Here is a 3,343-nt window from a genome sequence, read left to right as displayed (position 1 = left end):
TAGCACTTGGTGGTGTCTTAGGCCAAGAAGGAAGACCAGTCGCTTATACTTCCCGCAAGCTAAAGCAATATGAAGCAAATTATGCCACCCATGATTTGGAGCTCTTAGCAGTTGTTCATTGCCTTTATGGAGACATTATCTCTTGGGGGGCAAATTCCAGCTTGTAAAAACTGACCACAAAAGTCTGAAGTGGATCTTCAGCCTAACCTCAACATGCGGCAAAGGAGATGGATTGAAATTCTACAAGAATATGACTTCGACATCAAATTTCACCCTGGGAAAGATAATGTGGTAGCATATGTGCTTAGCCTAAATCTTTCTTAAGTGCAATTTCAATGCCAAATAATCTCATACTGGTCAAGGTGGAAGAAGTCTCATCTCATGATCCGGACTATCAAAGGATGATGAAGTTAGTAGAAGAAGGGGGAAATTCAGAGAAAGAGAAGAATCTAATCAAGGGATACTCCACTCATGAAGAAAGCCTCTACTTCAATCACAGGCTATGTATCCCTAAGGATCCTGCTTTAAAGAAACTAATCCTCCATGAAGCTCATGATAGTCCTGCAGGACACCCAGGCTATGCAAAAATGCCGTAAGAAGGAGCTTTCATTGGGCAGGCTTGAAAAATGATGTCCTTCGGTACTTGAAGCAATGTCTCTCATGCCAAAGGATCAAAGCTGAAAGGGTCAAGATGCCTCTCATGCCAAAGGATCAAAGGGTCAAGATGCCTCTCATGCCAAAGGATCAAAGCTGAAAGGGTCAAGATGCCTGGGAAACTTCAACCCTTGGATATTCCCCAAATGAAGTGGGAGTGCATTAGTATGGATTTTGTCACGTCTCCCCACTATTCAAGGAGGATATGACTCCATTCTGGTAGTAGTGGACTTACTTACCAAAGTATCTCACCTTATACCAGCAAAGAAGACCTTCAAAGCTTTTGATGTTGCTCGAATATTCATCAAGGAAGTCCTCAAACTTCATGGTCTCCCAAAAAGGATAGTAAGTGACCGGGATTCTGACTTCACTTCAAAGTTCTGGCAGTCCTTATTTCAAGCCTTGGGAACTCAACTTTGCTTTAGCATAGCTTATCACCCAGAGACCGATGGCCAACTGAGAGAGTCGATCAAGTAATTGAAGACATTCTCAGAGCATATTGTGGACGGGAACCAAGAAGGTGGATTCAATACCTTCCTCTGGTAGAATTTGCCTACAATGCAAGCATAGGAATGTCACCTTTCAAAGCACTCTATGGGCAAGAATGCTTGTCGCCTCTAAATTTCTCTGATCTGACCATAAGAGTTGAGGCATCCATGAAAATGCTTGAAGAGATGGAGGAACAAACCAAGGCAATCCAAAAGGATATTAAAGTTGCCCAAGACCCAAGATCGACAAAAGCATTATGCTGACACCAAGAGGTTTGAAAGGATCTTCAAGGAAGGAGACAAAGTTCTTCTACGAGTGCAGCCCAAACAAAGTTCTCTATCACTTGGGAAATATAAGAAGCTCAGCCCTAGGTATTGTGGTCCCTATACAATTATCAAGTGTCTAGGTAAAAGTGCCTATAAACTCCAACTCCCAGCCCATATCAAAGTCCACAATGTATTTCATGTAAGTTTGTTAAAACCTTATGTACCCAGTCTCGATCATATTCTTGATGAACAAGTTGTAATCCCTACTCAAGGAGTCCTTGAATTACAGCCCAGTAGGATCATAGATTCTAGGGAAAGGCAACTCCGAAATAGAACTCTTCTAGAACATCTAGTACAGTGGAAAGATTACTACCCTGAAGAGGGTGCAACTTGGGAAGATGAAGCTACACTCTTAAAGGACTATCCCCAATTCATGGACAAGATGAGGACATCTCGATTTCTTTAAGGGGGGAAGGATGTAACATACCCATCTTCACTAATAAAGAAATGTCCATGTAATATAGATGAATTCATGAGTTTTTATGGTATAAAAATCAATGATTTTATTAAATGAGCCATTTCTACTTAGAATCTTCAAATTTTGAGCCCAAATTTGAAATTTGCGCGCGATTTTACCCTAATATAGGATTTTACAGAATCCAAAACGAACACCGGATCAAGCTTATACGCAAATTTTGGTTATTTTTAGTTAAAAAGCGACGACCTTTAAACCTTAATAAATACACGATCGGGCGTCCGATTGACAAACGGTCTGCACCCCAACGACCAAGAGAACATCCCGGATTAAAAAAAAATTTGCCCCCGGGCGATCTGGTATGCAAAAAATCGAGGCCGGTGTCCCAAATTTGGGGACCTCACCCCAAAATTTACACCGTACACACTTACCAGGGTGCCCGTACGATGTCCGCACAAGAACCAAAGGACGGCCACCCACTATGTGGTCCACACGTATCACTACGTGGACACCCATGCTACCCCTAACCAAATAGGATACATGCGTACCACTCCTTTCCCTGTTAACCGACACCGTACCTTTCCCCTTGAGCCATGCAGGCCACTGATCTATAGCCTTTGCTAGTACACCATCCTTTCCTCCTTGCTTTGTGCAACACCCATACCCGTACCCCACAGTTATATAAACCCTCGGGGTGCTACATGGGCAGCATGCATTTCTGTGTAGCTTATGCTCTACTGTGCCGTCGTCTGTCCCTGTGCAGTGTACTTGCTGTAGTATAGCTGCCCCTTGCAGCCACCCCTCTCCACACCCCCTCATTTGCCACTTTTCAGATAAGGCAATTTTCCTCTATTCCCCTCTTGCTAGGAGACAGTGTCCTTAACTCTTCTCCCCCCCATGTGAAGAGACTTACAGCAGCCCTTCTCCCCTTCAGCAAAACTTTTTTGTGTTAAGGACATCTCACAATCCCCCCCCATTTGCGTGGAATTTAGCAAGAGGTTTTGGCCTTAGAGAGGGTTCATGCGCTCTGGTCTTTTGCTCAAACGGTGAGCAAACGATCTAAGAATTGAGATGATCTGACTAGAGCGTTTTGACCGCGAGACAGCCAGCCCTACAAGATGACGTCCAAGATGGCCCCTTCTCGGAAATGTCAGAATATTACCTCGGGACGAGCGCGCAACGAGATTAGAGAAGATGCTCCCAATGTGGCCCCAACCGAAATTCCCCCGCAACATCGATTCGTCCATTGAATAGAAGAAACATGCGTTCCAACTGCCATATCGACGATCCACGTGCAAATCATTAACACAAATCAACAAAATAATATTTTTATTTAGTAAATATTAAAATTTACTTCAAAAAATACCCAAAAATGCAATAAGAAAGAAAAAATAACAACAATTAACTAGAGATTGCTCTGATACCACTGTTAAAACCCTAAGATCTCTCTAGATAATTG

Source organism: Cibotium barometz, chromosome 34, assembly GCF_041138505.1.
Source record: "Cibotium barometz isolate CiBa-2024 chromosome 34, ASM4113850v1, whole genome shotgun sequence".
NCBI classification, from domain to species: Eukaryota; Viridiplantae; Streptophyta; class Polypodiopsida; order Cyatheales; family Cibotiaceae; genus Cibotium; species Cibotium barometz.
The sequence above is the reverse complement of the archived record's forward strand: the minus strand, read 5'-3'. Positions refer to the sequence as shown.